At 45.5% G+C, this 16,695-nt stretch overlaps 1 long non-coding RNA gene across 1 annotated transcript; it reads right to left on the reverse strand.

Annotated features, from left to right (window-relative positions):
* Positions 1–2,316: 2,316 nt before the first annotated feature.
* Positions 2,317–6,401, reverse strand: LOC134735542 (uncharacterized). The gene is made up of 3 exons (XR_010118738.1): positions 6,221–6,401; positions 5,059–5,164; positions 2,317–3,964 (listed from the first exon to the last, which is right to left on the reverse strand). It is a non-coding gene; the product is annotated as an uncharacterized lncRNA (long non-coding RNA).
* Positions 6,402–16,695: the final 10,294 nt, after the last annotated feature.

Raw genomic sequence — 16,695 nt, forward strand, 5'->3', positions numbered from 1 at the left:
TGGCTGTGATAAAGCGGGGAGTCCCTATCCTGAATGGTCACCTCCTGTCCTTCAATTGGTCACTCAGACTTTCGGTTATTTTATCCCTCTCTTGTATCCCTTGTGATTTTTCTAAGACTGCAGCTTCTCATGGCATAACAAGCTCCTCCTGCCTCTGCCGACTAAGACCACTGCCAGCAATACCCTCAGGATGTCCCCAGGGTCATTTGGTGAGGAGTGAGAGAACCACAACCAACTGAGACAGGGGCCTTTGGAAGAGGTGCATGGAAAGCCTACACTCCTGCCTTACAGAGCCACAACCCCAGGCTCTCAGAGGCTCTTTTGAAAGTGCCCAGCTAGGGACGTGGATCTCTCTACCATCTCATCAATAGAAATCCCATCGGGCAGGCCTCCCAGGTCAGCACCCTTGGACTCAGGCAGCCACCGTATTTGCTGAAAAAGAAGCTCCAAGGGACTCCTCCTGAGCCAGTCACTTGAGAAAACAGGGGACTCTTGACTTGGACTTCACCATCAACACATCTCAGCTCACCAGATCCTGTTGGATGAACTGAACAACTTACCTTTTCTCTACAAAAGGTAAGGAATTTTCTCTCATGTTGAAAACAACCATTGAGCTGCCTCCTTGATGGGATGAGAGGTGGAGAGAGACAAGAATCCAGACAAGGCCTTAGCACTTCATTTACCCCATGACAGTACAACTCTGTAGCTACATTCTACATGTCCCAATGATAGGGGATACATCAGCCCAGCACTCAATAAAAATACATCAAACAAAAGAATGAGTGAATGAATGAAGGATGCTCTCTGTTGCTACTCGATGGCTGACTCATTGACTGTTATGAACTAAAAGTATGTGGCCCCACAAAATTCATATGTTGAGATCCCAACCCCCATGAGATGGTGTTAGGAGGTGGGACCTTTGGGAGGTGATTAGGTCATGAGGGTGGAGCCTTTAAGAATGGGATTTGTGCTTGCTGTGGTTTGGATCTGGTTTGTTTGTTTTCACCACATCTCATGTTGAAATTTGATTCCCAGCAAACTGGCTAGCCATCTGTAGAAAGCTGAAACTGGATCCCTTCCTTACACCTTAGACAAAAATTAATTCAAGATGGATTAAAGACTTAAATGTTAGACCTAAAACCATAAAAACACTAGAAGAAAACCTAGGCAATACCATTCAGGACATAGCATGGGCAAGGACCTCATGACTAAAACATCAAAAGCAATGGCAACAAAAGCCAAAATAGACAAATGGGATCTAATTAAACTAAAGAGCTTCTGCATGGCAAAAGAAACTACCATCAGAGAGAACAGGCAACCTGCAGAATGGGAGAAAATTTTTGCAAACTACCCATCTGACAAAGGGCTAATATCAAGAATCTACAAAGAACTCAAACAAATTTACAAGAAAAAAACAACCCCATCAAAAAGTGGGCAAAGGATATGAACAGACACTTCTCAAAAGAAGACAACTATGCAGCCAACAGACACATGAAAAAATGCTCATCATCACTGGTCATCAGAGAAATGCAAATCAAAACCACAATGAGATACCATCTCATGACAGTTAGAATGGCAATCACTGAAAAGTCAGGAAACAACAGATTCTGGAGAGGATGTGGAGAAGTAGGAACGCTTTTACACTGTCGGTGGGAGTGTAAATTAGTGCAACAATTGTGGAAGACAGTGTGGGGATGCCTCAAGGATCTAGAACTGGAATTACCATTTAACCTAGCAATCCCATTACTGAGTATATACCCAAAAGACTACAAATCATGCTACTATAAAGACACATATGCATATATTTATTGCAGCACTATTTACAATAGCAAAGACTTGGAACCAACCCAAATGCCCATCAATGATAGACTGGATAAAGAAAATGTGGCACATATACACTGTGGAATACTATGCAGCCATAAAAAAGGATGAGTTCATGTCCTTTGCAGGGACATGGATGAAGCTGGAAACCATCATTCGCAGCAAACTATCACAAGGACAGAAAAACAAACACCGCACGTTCTTACTCATAGGTGTGAATTGAACAATGAGATCACTTGGACACAGGGCAGGAAACATCACACACCAGGGCCTGTTGTGGGGTGGGGGTCTGGGGGAGGGATAGCAGTGGGAAAAATACCGAATGCAAATGATGAGTTGATGGGTGCAGCAAACCAACATGGCACATGTATACCTATGTATCAAACCTGCACATTGTTCACATGTACCCTAGAACTTAAAGTATAATAAAAAAAAAAAAAAAGAAAGAAATTCGATTCCCAGCATGGTGGTATTGGGAGGTGGGGTCTAGGGGGAGGTGTCTGGGTCATGGGGTTGGATCCCCTATGAATAGATTAATGCTCTCTCTTGGGAGTGAATGAGTTTTTGCTCTATTGGTTACCATGAGAGCTGGTTGTTAAGAGGAGCCTGGCACCTCCCCTCTGTCTTGCGCCACGTGGTCTCGGCACACACCAGCTCCCATTCACCCTCCCCATGGGTGGAACAGCCTGAGGCCTTCACCGGAAGCAGACACCCAATCATGAACATTCCAACCATCAGAATCCTAGAAAAATAAACTTTTTTCTTATTTATAAATTACCCAGCCTTAGGTATTTCTTTATAGCAACACAAAACAGACTAGGACAGGACCCCTATGAAAGAGACCCCAGAGAGCTCTCTTGTTGTTTTTCCACTGTGGGAGGATACAATGAGATGCTGGTTGTCTGCAACAAGGAAGTGGGCATCTCCAGCACCCAACCATGCCAACACCCTGATCTCAGACTTCCAGCCTCTGAAACGGAGAAATACATGTCTTGTTGATAAGCCATCCAGTCGGTGGAGCTTTGTTACAGCAGCTCAAATAAACAAAGACACGCATCCACCTCGCACCCACCTCATCCAACCAGCAAGCATAAGCCAGATGTCTCTAGGCGGAGCCTCTGGGTTGGCCTCTAGAGACTGTGAATTAATTTTAGCTCAGCCTAATTACTGATCAGTCATGTAACGAGAGTGGGATCAATGCCATCAACAACCAACTGTAGCAGATGTGCGAACGTGGTTCTGGGTAGCACAATCAAGGAGAAGTTGGAATGAAGGGACTGAATAACAGCCAGAAAACTCCATCGTAAATGAGAGGGGCGTACGTAGGGACCCTTTGGTATCAAGGCACAGTGGAGGCATCCAGAACCCATGTCTAGAAGGACCAGGTTTAATCTTGGCTCCACCTCTTTGTGGTTCTGAAGCTCAAAGTAAATTACTGAGCCACTGAAAACGCAGGATGATATTGACTGCGTGTGGCCAAGGATCCGGTGACACAAGGTCATGGACAGTGTCTTATTGGAAGGTGTTGGCTGTGACCCCTGACTCCTTCGACTCTGACTTTGTCCATGCACCCAGCAGGACTGTATTTTGAGGTGAAGACTGAAAGTTCTACCCACAGCTTCAGCTTGGAAAAAAAAATCACACTGTGCACAGCAGGTGGCCTTGGCTCTGGAGCTGGCTTAAATTGCTGGTGGGAGGGTGGGCCATGGCTGTGAAGTGTTGGAAGACGGAAGAGGCGCCAAATTGCATGAGATTTAATCTGTGAATGTGGGCCTTCTGGAGGGCTCCTGGGGCTGGGCTGGCGAGCTCTGGGGACGAGCCCTGCAGAGCAGGTGCCTCTTGTTGTCTCCTGGCAGAGATCCTGGCAGGAAAATGATGAAGGATGTGGCCTCCTCTGGGTCTTGCTACCTTTTCGAGGTACTTTGGGGGTGAGTTTAGTAGTGATTAAAGACCCAAACCAAACCCACATGTCAAGGGATTGGTGAATTTCCTACCTGAAGACTGAGAACTTCGGGTCGTGTGAATGCTCTCGCCTTTCCAGCATGGAGAGAGCCCAGGGCTGCGTTGGCCCAGGGAGCCTGAAGGATGGCATCGGGGGGCCCTAGGCAGGCACAGGCGGGCACTCACTGGCATCTTAAATCTTCTGCAAAATGGAGTCAGCAAAACCATAACCCAGGGACATTTCCGAGAAATTGTTCTCTAGAATTAGCTGCAATATGGCACTAATAAAGAGAATAGTCTGTAAAACATTATCAGTTCTAATTGATAATCGGATTTTTTGTGTTGCCATAAGCAAGGCTAAAAGCTTTAGATATTGTATTTAAATTTCTGCTTTAAAAAATCTGAGGAAGCCCAGCCAGGCTCTTCTAGTAGAGAGAAAGTTGGGGGGTGGGGAGGAAGAGGGAAGGAGAGAGAGAAAGAGAGAGAGAGAGAACTATTTCCATAAAATATGCTAGAGATAAAACTGGGAAGCTGGGTAGACAGGAGAGGACCTAGGCTTTGGTAACTGGAGCACTTAAAAATTATTTTGACTTCAATTTACTATTCTTAATCAGTTCGCCAACTTTAGCTGACACTGTTACCTAAATGTGGGACAAGCCAGGTTTCAGCTCTGCAGGGTTAGCTCTAGCCAGCATCCTTAGGCTTAGAAAGGGTCAGGCTCCACAAGGAGCCTTTGGCCGGAGGATGCCATCTTGGGGGTGGCCCTAGTGAGCCTCTGTGCAGAGAGGGCTGGGGGACAGCACTGTTTGAAGGCCTGCTGGTTTTACAGGCCCAGGTAGAGAACTCTTTAAAGGGAGGGTCTCCGTCCCAGAACCCAGTGCCAGAAGGGTCCCTAAGAGCATCCAGCTCACTACTGTCATTTGTGGGCTGGAAATGAAGGGCTGAGCCCAGGGGTCTCCAGAGGCTGCGGATGGGGTCACAGGTGTGAATTCTCAGTTCTAAGAGGGAAGGTGCGAGCAGCAGCTGGTCAGGCATTAGATAGAACATAGTGCACCCAAATGTTCTTAGCACTGAAAAATTCTACTCTGAAAGATTCGTTCTTTGGGTTTAAACACTGGCCTTTGCTTCAAACTTGTAAACGATGCAGAAATCATGGTATCGTCAGAACCCACTGGAGCTGATAATGACACATAAAACTTCCGCAGCCCCGCCTAAGTGTCAGGGATGGGGCTAGGGTAAAGGGACTCTTATCCTCTAAAGGAGAGAAGGTCACCCAGACAGCTTCTGAGCCTATACCTGACTTCCATCTTCTTCCTTCACAAGCTGGATTCTCCATTCCTGAGAAGGGAACCCAGCAGGCCAGGGAAGGAATCTGTTTCTCCATCAGGTGTTCTCTGGGAAACTGAAAGAGGAGATGGGAGGTGATGGGCTTGGGGACACAGCAAGTGAGGTGCTGGGGGAACCCACTCCAGGTCCTCTGACCTGACCACAGGTTCTGGCTCTGCAGCAAAGGAGATGCACAGCATGGGCAAGCCGTGTCTCCAAAGCCCAGATTTCTCTGCCTGGCTGCAGAAGGGACTAGAATGAGGAGGTGTGAGCAAAGCCCTTGGCTTGTAGGGACTGACGAGTGAACGGAGGACTGTGGATCAGCATCTTTGCATTGTTGCCATTGCATAAGAGACCCCTACCCTCAAAGCACTGAGCGAGAGAGGAGGTTACAAAAGAGGAGTGTGTGTGAGGTATGCATGAATGTGTATGGCAGGTTGTGCAGTGTGTGTGTACGGTGTGTAGTGTGTGTGCATGCATGTGTACAGGGGATTGTGTGGTGTGTGTGAGGGCAGTGTGTATATGGGAGGTTGTGTGTGGTGTGTGTGTGGTGTGTGTGTGTGGTGTGTGTGGTGTGTGTGTGGTGTGTGTGTGTGGTATGTGTGTGTGTGCACGTGCATGTGATGTGTGTGTGTGTGTTGGGGCAGAAGGAGGTACAAGAAACAAGCCCTGGTCTCAGTCTGGTTGAAGACTGTTCCTCCGTGTGTCTGTGGCACCCACAGCCTTGGGTCTAAAGTTTTGAAGCATCTCCCCTGAGTGTGAAATCTAGGCGCTTAGGGCCATGCTGTGTGGCAAAGGACCTCTCAGGAAGGAGCTGACACCCCATCCCTGAGGTGGCCTGGGTTCTGCCACACATCCACCCCGACCTCCCGAAGGAGCCGGCAGTGCCAGCGAGGGGTGTGCCACCACTCCCCTCTATTATAACAGAATAGTGCACTCCTTACATTTGCCCAATTGCTACAGATCAGTCCCTAATCACTTCTATTTACATTTCCAATTATGGAGGAAGTGAATTTTACCTACTAAACAATTCATCAGTTAAAATTTCCCTAGAGAAATATTACTGACTTTCTGGCTATTGCCTAGGAATAGAGACCTGGGGCCAGTGGCACGGAAGATGAGAGGCACTCACCGTCGGGCCTGGGGGCAGTTCCTTGCAGCTCACCTCCACCAGTCAGCAGCTGGGAGAATGTGGCCTGTAGGAACACTTGCCTGTTTTCTTGGCCACATCGCCATTAGGATCAAAAGAGCTCGTCTACAGGAACCAGCAAGGCCACTGCAAGCAACTGTACATCAATGCGGTGTTCTGTTGAATCCTAAAGCCCAGAGCTGAACGTCCCCAAGCATGATTGCTCAACGCCCTCCTCACCCCAGGCCACGATGGTTCCATGGTCCCTGCCACTCCCAGCCACATTTCTGCCAGCCCTGCCAATGCCCAGGGTAAGGCATCAACACCGTCAGTAAAGGCACCGATGGCCATCACCAGCCCTCACGTGGAATGTACCTTAGGGGTGGTCTGACCTGAGCTATTTCCTGCAGCTACAGGGCTGGGGGACGTTTGCTGCAGACTGGGTACTTAAAACAACAGAAACTTATTGTCTCCCAGTTCTGGAGGTTAGACGTCTAAGGTCAAGGGTTGGTTTCTTCTGGGGCAGTGAAGGAAAACCTGCCCCACGCCTCTCCTACCTACTGGTGGTTGCTGGCAATCACTGGCACTTCTGGGCTTATGGATGCATCACCTCGATCTCTGCCTTTATCTCCATCTGGCCTTCTCCCTGCACCTGTGCCTCTCAGCCTGCATCTCCCCGTTTTATAAGGACACCAGTCTGACTGATTAGGGGCCCACCCTGCTCCAGTATGTCCTCATTTTGACTTAACTACTTCCAACCGCAAGGATCATATTTCCGAGTAAGGTCACATTCTGTTACTGGTGGGTAGAACTTCAACGTAAGATTTTTGAGAGGGAACAACTCAACTGTAGCATAACCCACCTTTCCTGTGATATGCTAATGATAGAGGAGCCTCGAGTGGATGCAATTTAATGACCAATTGTGAGGCCTCAGTAGATGGTGGACTGTGCCCCAGGCCGAGTCTCTCGCACCTCACTGGGCCTCAGTTTCTTCATCCATAAAGGGGATGTGGGACCCACTCCAGAGAGTCGTTCTGTGGATGGAATACAGCCACGTGACTTTGCTGTGGGATCTGCTTTCTTGGGTCCAGGCAGATTCTGCCGTTAGCAGAGCACCTGCAGCTCCTGCACCATCAGGCCCACTGTGTCCCGGTGCCAATGCCCCGACACCCCACTGCAGGAGATCTGCCTCCACCTCCACCCCTGCTGCCTGACTCTTATTTCATGTCTGCTTCTTGGGCCCCAGTGTTGCACCGCCTCAGCTCCCTCTGTCCTCTGTGGTCTGCCCACCCCACTGAGAAGGACCCAGATATTACAGGGTGGACTCGAGTGGCCAGTGCTTCTGGGCTTGCTTCTGGAAGGCTCCTGAGGCTGCTTCCTCACCAGGGCCCACCCAGGGTCCTAAAGGCACAAACAATGTGACTCAGCACAGTGGGTCATGTGCACCAGGTGGCCACTAAATGCTCCCCCCGTTTGTGCCATCATCCCTAGCTGATTTTCCAGCCTTGGCCTTAAGGTGTCCACTTCCCTCTTTGTTAGCCTCTTCTTTTACTGGCGATGATAAACTTTGGTAACATAACACCCAGAGCTCCACCGGGCCCAGGTATTTCTTCTCTGCCTCCTTGGAAGCCTAGGAGAGCTCAGGACCTGGCTGAGCCCCAGGGAACCCAAATTCCATGCCTCTCTCACTCTGAGCTCTGCAAAATGTCCTCTTGGCACCTGGAATCCAGATCCACTGCCAGGATCACCCAAGTGGTCTTAGAAGGCAGACACCCCCCAAGAGGGCAGCTTATGGTCATTTCTGGGGGGCTCCTCCCACGCTTTTCATTTATTTGAGACAGCCCCCGTGGGATTGTCCCTGAGCATGTGCGACAGGACTGATGGCCTCCATGCCGGGCCCTTGGCAGTTGTGTTCACATCACACTAATGAGGAGAAGTGAAGCTTGTGCAGTGAGCACACAGCTAATGGGTGTCCACAGCAGCCTGCTCTAAATGAACTGACTCTCCTTTTCTCATTCTATTTACTGAAAAAAGTTCCCTTTAAAAAATTAAGAGTTGAAGGGAATTTGTCAAAAGGCCATTACCTGCAGACATTTCTACCAGGTTGCCTCTCGGAGTGCTTGTGCATAATTAATTAGAAGGCACAGCTCTTACAGTCCCTACATAAAAGTTAAAAACCCATTTTACCATGTTCTATATTTTCTGTTCAGCATCACTGTCAGGCAAGTTTCAAGGGAGACAGGTATTTGCATATGGTGCCAAGCTGAAGTTTCCATAGCAACAGTCTTCCTTGGAGAGCTCTACAAATGGGCTCCATCCTCACTTTCAGGTTCCACCCAAAACACTGGGTGAGAGCTGCGTATGAGGGAGGACTGGCACCTCCAACACCTACAACAACTGCAACTCACTCCATGCCTGTTTACTTATGAAAACAGACTTGATGAGTTGAGATACTGACCAAAAAAAAAAAGTGTTTTGTAGTCACAGCTTCAGACAAAACAAGAAAAAAGAAGGCAGAGAAGGAGATAGAGGAAGACAAACATGAGGAAGAAGAAAAGGAGGAGAAGGAGGAGGGAGACGAGGGGGAAGAAGAGGACCAGGAGATGGGAAAATGAAGAGGAGGCAGGGAAGGAAGAGAAGAGAGAGGAGGAGGAGAAGGGAGAGGAAGAGGAGAAGAGAAAGGAGGAGGAGGAGGAGGCAGCTCCTTTGACCTTCTTGCCAAGGAGACAATGGCCTTTTCTTTCCAAAGATCTAGGCTCCTCTGCAACCAGGGCTGCCATTCTATGAAGGAGGACAGCATGTAGAGCTGGCATGAGCTGTTTTCAAGGTGGAAGCGCATCAGGGTTGCACTATCCTGGAGGTAAGGAACTGGAGTCTGTAGTTAGGAAAGAGAAAAGTGGCCCAAAGTTTACAATTGGGATGTGCCAGGGACAGGGCCTTAACCATAGGTGTTTGTAGAGGTTAAAATTTTGAACATGGGTCCCCAGGCGCCTCTGCAAGATGCCTGGTGGCTAACCTTGGACAGAGGAGATTACTCACAATGGGGATATGAGCTTGGGCAGGGAGTCTCAGAGGCTTCTGTCTGTCATGGATGGAGACCCTGCCCTGAGGATTCCTGGAGCCTCTGGTTCTAAGAGACACAGGAGAGTGAAAGGAGGATACAGAAAAGTGAGACTTCTCTTCAATCACATGGAAAAAGGGCTAGAAATAAATGCATTTTAGAGATGCCATGTTTTAAATTGCACCTCACGTGCCATGGAGCTACTCCTGCCTGTTGTGTAGGGCAATTCATTAAGCAAAGCTGAACACAGATGTAGTTGCTGGGAAAATTATGCATATGAGAAGTTAAGGGAAAAGAATTTTTCCCATATGCACAGTACTTACAATTTATAAAACATATCCACACACTTTGCCTTCTAAACTTGTCAGCAATCTTAAAACTAAGAGGCTGCCTAAAAGGGGGAGTGTACCCCCATTTAACCTGTGGTAAAAGGGAGACCCAGAGAGGCAGAATGACTTGCCCAAAACTTCATAGGTAATGATTGGGATCATCAGCGCTAACTCCTATCAGCCTCAACAGAGTAATTCAGAATTGGTTCAAAATACAAAGATCATTTGGAAGCCTTATTAAAAAAAAAAGATTAAAAACTCAGGTGACAGGATTCTTGGGCTCAAATCCTAGCTCTGCTGCGAGCTTCCTACATGACTGCACCTGTGCTTCATCATCAATAAAGTGGGGATAAAACTGGGGTCTCCCGGAGAGAGGTTCCAAGACAGCCAAATAGGAACAGCTCCAGTCTACAGCTCCCAGTGTGAGCAATGCAGAAGATGGGTGATTTCTGCATTTCCAGCTGAGGTACTGGGTTCATCTCACTGGGGCTTGTCAGACAGTGAGTGAAGGACAGTGGGTGCGGCACAAGGAGTGTGAGCTGAAGAAGGGCAGGACAATTGCCTCACCCAGAAAGTGCAAGGGGTCAGGAAATTCCCTTCCCTAGCCAAGGGAAGCCATGAAAGAGGGCACCTGTAAAATTGGGTCACTCCCACCCTAATACTGCGCTTTTCCAATGGTCTTAGCAAATGGCACACCAGGAGATTATATCCCACACCTAGCTCGGAGGATCCCACCCCCACAGAGCCTCCCTCACTGCTAGCACAGCAGTCTGAGATCAAACTGCAAGGCAGCAGCAAGGCTGGGGGAGGGGCGCCTACCATTGCTGAGGCTTAAGTACGTAAACAAAGCAGCTGGGAAGCTCGAACTGGGTGGAGCCCACCACAGCTCAAGGAGGCCTGCCTGCCTCTGTAGACTCCACCTCTAGGGGCAGGGCATAGCTGAACAAAAGGCAGCAGAAACTTCTGCAGACTTAAATGTCCCTGTCTGACAGCTTTGAAGAGAGTAGTGGTTCTCCCAGCATGGAGTTTGAGATCTGAGAATGGATAGACTGCCTCCTCAAGTGGGTCCCTGACCCCTGAGTAGCCTAACTGGGAGGCATCTCCCAATAGGGGCTGACTCACCCCACATACGGCCGGGTGCCCCTCTAAGACGAAGCTTCCAGAGGAGCGATCAGACAGCAACAGTGCCATTCTGCAACATTTGCTGTTCTGCAGCCTCCGCTGGTGATACCCAGGCAAACAGGGTCTGGAGTGGACTTCCAGCAAACTCCAACAGACTTGCAGCTGAGGGTCCTAACTGTTGGAAGGAAGACTAACAAACAGAAAGGACGTCCACACCAAAACTCCATCTGTATGTCACCATCATCAAAGACCAAAGGTAGATAAAGCCACAAAGATGGGGAGAAACCAGAGCAGAAAAGCTGAAAATTCTAAAAATCAGAGTGCCTCTTCTCCTCCAAAGGAATGCAGCTCCTCACCAGCAATGGAGCAAAGCTGGACAGAGAATGATTTTGATGAGTTGAGAGAAGAAGGCTTCAAATGATTAGTAATAACAAACTTCTCTGAGCTAAAGGAGGATGTTCGAACCCATCGCAAAGAAGCTAAAAACCTTGAAAAAAGATTAGATGAATGGCTAACTAGAATAAACAGTGTAGAGAAGACCTTAAATGACCTGATGGAGCTGAAAACCATGGCACGAGAACTACGTGATGCATGCACAAGCTTCAGTAGCCGATTCAATCAACTAGAAGAAAGGTATCTGTGATTGAAGATCAAATGAATGAAATGAAGCCAGAAGAGAAGTTTAGAGAAGAAAGAGTAAAAAGAAATGAATAAACCCTCCAAGAAATATGGGACTATGTGAAAAGACCAAATCTACGTTTGATTGGTGTACCTGAAAGTGACGGGGAGAATGGAATCAAGTTGGAAAACACTCTTCAGGATATTATCCAGGAGAACCTCCCCATCACAGCAGGGTAGGCCAACATTCAAATTCAGGAAATACAGAGAATGTCACAAAGATACTCCTTGAGAAGGGCAACTCCAAGACACATAATGGTCAGATTGACCAAAGTTGAAACGAAGGAAAAAATGTTAAGGGCAGCCAGAGAGAAAGGTCGGGTTACTCACAAAGGGAAGCCCATCAGACTAACAGCAGATCTCTCGACAGAAACTCCACAAGCCACAAGAGAGTGGGGGCCAATATTCAACATTCTTAAAGAAAAGAATTTTCAACCCAGAATTTCACATCCAGCCAAACTAAGCTTCATAAGTGAAGGAGAAATAAAATACTTTACAGACAAGCAAATGCTGAGAGATTTTGTCACCACCAGGAGTGCCCTAAAAGAGCTCCTGAAGGAAGCACTAAACATGGAAAGGAACAACCGGTACCAGCCACTGCAAAAACATGCCAAATTTTAAAGACCATCGATGCTAGGAAGAAACTCCATCAACTAACGAGCAAAATAACCAGCTAACATCATAATGACAGGATCAAATTCACACATAACAATACTAACCTTAAATGTAAATGGGCTAAATGCTCCAATCAAAAGCCACAGACTGGCAAATTGGATAAAGAGTCAAGACTCATCAGTGTGCTGTCTTCAGGAGACCCATCTCACCTGCAGAGACACACATAGCCTCAAAATAAAGGGATGGAGGAAGATCTACCAAGCAAATGGAAAACAAAAAAAAGCAGGGGTTGCAATCCTAGTCTCTGATAAACAGGCTTTAAACCAACAACAATCAAAAGAGACAAAGAAGGCCATTACATAATGGTAAAGGGATCAATTCAACAAGGAGAGCTAACTATCCTAAATAAATATGCACCCAATACAGGAGCACCAGATTCATAAAGAAAGTCCTTAGAGACCTAGAAAGAGACTTAGACTCCCACACAATAATAATGGGAGACTTTAACACCCCACTGTCAACATTAGACAGATCAACAAGACAGAAAGTTAACAAGGATATCCAGGAATTGAACTCGGCTCTGCACCAAGCAGACCTAATAGACATCTACAGAACTCTCCATCCCAAATCAACAGATTATACATTCTTCTCAGCACCACATCACACTTATTCCAAAATTGACCACATAGTTGGAAGTAAAGCACTCCTTGGCAAATGTAAAAGAACCGAAATTATAACAAACTGTCTCTCAGACCACAGTGCAATCAAACTAGAACTCAGGATTAAGAAACTCACTCAAAACCACTCAACTACATGGAAACTGAACAACCTGCTCCTGAATGACTACTGGGTACATAGCGAAATGAAGGCAGAAATAAAGATGTTCTTTGAAACCAATGGGAACAAAAACACAACATACCAGAATCTCTGGGATACATTTAAAGCAGTGTGTAGAGGGAAATTTATAGCACTAAATGCCCACAAGAGAAAGCAGGAAAGATCTAAAATTGACACCCTAACATCACAATTAAAAGAACTAGAGAAGCAAGAGCAAACACATTCAAAAGCTAGCAGAAGGCAAGAAATAACTAAGATCAGAGCAGAACTGAAGGAGTTAGAGACACAAAAAACCCTTCAAAAAAATCAATGAATCCAGGAGCTGGTTGTTTGAAAAGATCAACAAAATTGATAGACCGCTAGCAAGACTAATACAGAAGAAGAGAGAAGAATCAAATAGATGCAATACAAGATGATAAAGGAGGTATCACCACTGATCCCACAGAAATACAAACTACCATCAGAGAATACTATAAACACTTCTATGCAAATAAACTAGAAAATCTAGAAGAAATGAATAAATTCCTTGACACATACACCCTCCCAAGACTAAACCAGGAAGAAGTTGAATCCCTGAACAGACCAAAGACAGTCTCTGAAATTAGGGCAATAATTAATAGCCTACCAACCAAAAAAAGTCCAGGACCAGACAGATTCACAGCCAAATTCCACCAGAGGTACAATGAGGAGCTGGTACCATTCCTTCTGAAACTATTCTAATCAATAGAAAAAGAGGGAATCCTCCCTAATTCATTTTACGAGGTGAGCATCATCCTGATACCAAAGCCTGGCAGAGACACAACAAAAAAAGATAATTTTAGACCAATATCCCTGATGAACATCGATGCAAAAATCCTCAATAAAATACTGGCAAACCAAATCCAGCATCACATCAAAAAACTTATCCACCACGATCAAGTGGGCTTCATCCCTGGGATGCAGGGCAGGTTCAACATACGCAAATCAATAAATGTAATCCAGCATATAAACAGAACCAAAGACAAAAACCACATGATTATCTCAATAGATGCAGAAAAGGCCTTCAACAAAATTCAACAGCCCTTCATGCTAAAAACTCTCAATAAATTAGGTATTCATGGGAGATATCTCAAAATAATAAGAGATATTTATGACAAACCCACAGCTAATATCTTACTGAAAGGGCAAAAACTGGAAGCATTCCCTTTGAAAACTGGCACAAGACAGGGATGCCCTCTCTCACCACTCCTATTCAACATAGTGCTGGAAGTTTTGGCCAGGGCAATCAGGCAGGAGAAAGAAATAAAGGGTATTCAATTAGGAAAAGAGGAAGTCAAATTGTCCCTGTTTGCAGATGACATGATTGTATATTTACAAAACCCCATTGTCTCAGCCCCAGATCTCCTTAAGCTGATAAGCAACTTCAGCAAATTCTCAGGATACAAAATCAATGTGCAAAAATCACAAGCATTGCTATATACCAATAACAGACAAACAGAGAGCCAAATCATGTGTGAACTCCCATTCACAATTGCTTCAAAGAGAATAAAATACCTAGGAATTCAACTTACAAGGGATGTGAAGGACCTCTTCAAGGAGAACTATAAACCACTGCTCAAAGAAATAAAAGAGGACACAAACAAATGGAAAAATATTCCATGCTCATGGATAGGAAGAATCAGTATCATGAAAATGGCCATACTGCCCAAGGTAATTTATAGATTCCATGCCATCCCCATCAAGCTGCCAATGACTTTCTTCACAGAATTAGAAAAAACTACTTTAAAGTTCATATGGAACCAAAAAAGAGCCCGCATTGCCAAGACAATCCTAAGCCAAAAGAAGAAAGATGGAGGCATCATGCGACCTGACTTCAAATTCTACTACAAGGCTACAGACACCAAAACAGCATGGTACTGGTACCAAAACAGAGATATAGACCAACGGAACAGAACAGAGCCCTCAGAAACAATACCACACATCGACAACCATCGATCTTTGACAAACCTGACAAAAACAAGAAATGGGGAAATGATTCCCTATTTAATAAATGGTGCTGGGAAAAGTGGCTAGCCATCTGTAGAAAGCTGAAACTGGATCCCTTCCTTACACCTTAGACAAAAATTAATTCAAGATGGATTAAAGACTTAAATGTCAGACCTAAAATCATAAAAACCCTAGAAGAAAACCTAGGCAATACCGTTCAGGACATAGGCATGGGCAAGGACTTCATGACTAAAACACCAAAAGCAATGGCAACAAAAGCCAAAATTGACAAATGGGATCCAATTAAACTAAAGAGCTTCTGCACAACAAAAGAAACTACCATCAGAGTGAATAGGCAACCTACAGAATGGGAGAAAATTTTTGCAATCTACCCATCTGACAAAAGGCTAGTATCCAGAATCTACAAATAACTTAAACAAATTTACAAGAAAAAATCAAACAACTCCATCAAAAAGTGGGCAAGGGATATGAACAGACACTTCTCAAAAGAAGACACCTATCCAGCCAATAGACACATGAAAAAAATGCTCATCATCTCTGGCCATCAGAGAAATGCAAATCAAAACCACAATGAGATACCATCTCACACCAGTTAGAATGACAATCATTAAAAGGTCAGGAAACAACAGGTGCTAAAGAGGATGTGGAGAAATAGAAACACTTTTACACTGTTGGTGGGACTGTAAACTAGTTCATCCATTGTGGAAGACAGTGTGGCGATTCCGCAAGGGTCTAGAACTAGAAATACCATTTGACCCAGCCATCCCATTACTGGGTATATACCCAAAGGATTATAAATCATCCTACTATAAAGACACATGCACACCTATGTTTATTGTGGCACTATTCACAATAGCAAAGACTTGGAACCAACCCAAATGTCCATCAATGATAGACTGGATTAAGAAAATGTGGCACATATACACTATGGAATACTATAAAGCCATAAAAGGGATGAGTTCATGTTCTTTGTAGGGACATGGATGAAGCTGGAAACCATCATTCTGAGCAAACTATCACAAGGACAGAAAAACAAACACTGCATGTTCTCACTCATAGGTGGGAATTGAACAATGAGAACACCTGGACACAGGATGGGGAACATCACACACTGGGGCCTGTTGTGGGTGGAGGGGGAGGGATAGCATTAGGAGATATACCTAATGTAAATGATGAGTTAATGGGTGCAGCACACCAACATGGCACATGTATACATATGTAATAAACCTGCACGTTATGCACATGTACCCTAAAACCTAAAGTATAATAATAAAAATAAAAATAAAAAAGAAAGAAAAACTGGGGTCTCCCTTTGTATTACTGTGTTCTCACACTACTAATACAGACTTACTGGAGACTGGGTAATTTATTTAAAGGAAGAAATTTAATGAACTCACAGTTCCACATGGCTTGGAAAGCCTCATCATCATGGCAAAAGGTGAAGGAGGAGCAAAGGTACATCTCACATGGCAGCAGGCAAGAGGAAATGTGCACAGGAACTGCCCTTTATAAAACCATCAGATATTATGAGACTTATTCACTACCGTGAGAACGGCATGGGAAAAACCAGCCCCGTGATTCAATTACCTTCCACTAGGTCCCTCCTATGACATGGGAGATTATGGGAGTAAAATTCAAGATGAGATTTGGGTGGAGACACAGCCAAATCATGTCATTCCACACCTGGCTCCTCCTCAATCTCATGTCCTCATATTTCAAAACCAATCATGCCTTCCCAACAGTCCCCCAAAGTCTTAACTCATTTCAGCATTAACTCAAAAGTCCACAGTCCAAAGTCTCATCTGAGACAAGGCAAGTGCCTTCTGCCTATGAGCCTGTGAAATCAAAAG

Source organism: Symphalangus syndactylus, chromosome 22 (assembly GCF_028878055.3).
Source record: "Symphalangus syndactylus isolate Jambi chromosome 22, NHGRI_mSymSyn1-v2.1_pri, whole genome shotgun sequence".
NCBI lineage: Eukaryota > Metazoa > Chordata > Mammalia > Primates > Hylobatidae > Symphalangus > Symphalangus syndactylus.